At 41.7% G+C, this 331-nt stretch overlaps 1 non-coding gene across 1 annotated transcript; it reads right to left on the reverse strand.

Annotated features, from left to right (window-relative positions):
* Positions 1-149: 149 nt before the first annotated feature.
* On the reverse strand, positions 150-257 carry LOC127740228 (small nucleolar RNA R71). The gene has a single exon (XR_008000909.1). It is a non-coding gene; the product is annotated as a small nucleolar RNA R71 (small nucleolar RNA).
* Between the last annotated feature and the right edge of the window lie 74 nt (positions 258-331).

A 331-nucleotide genomic window follows, 5' to 3' on the forward strand; every position in this document is an offset into this window, starting at 1 on the left:
CTGAGGTCTACAGACTTATGTTATTCCCTTTTGCTGTAAGAGACAGAGCTAGGATATGGTTGGACTCACAACCTAAAGAAAGCCTGAACTCTTGGAAAAAGCTAGTCAATGCCTTCTTGGCAAAGTTCTTTCCACCTCAAAAATTGAGTAAGCTTAGAATGGAAGTCCAAACCTTCAGACAGAAGGAAGGTGAATCCCTCTATGAAGCTTGGGAAAGATACAAATAATTGATCAGAAAGTGTCCTTCTGACATGCTTTCTGAATGGAGCATCGTAGGTATCTTCTATGATGGCCTGTCTGAACTGTCCAAGATGTCATTGGATAGCTCTGC

Source organism: Arachis duranensis, chromosome 6, assembly GCF_000817695.3.
Source record: "Arachis duranensis cultivar V14167 chromosome 6, aradu.V14167.gnm2.J7QH, whole genome shotgun sequence".
In the NCBI taxonomy this organism is placed as follows: Eukaryota; Viridiplantae; Streptophyta; class Magnoliopsida; order Fabales; family Fabaceae; genus Arachis; species Arachis duranensis.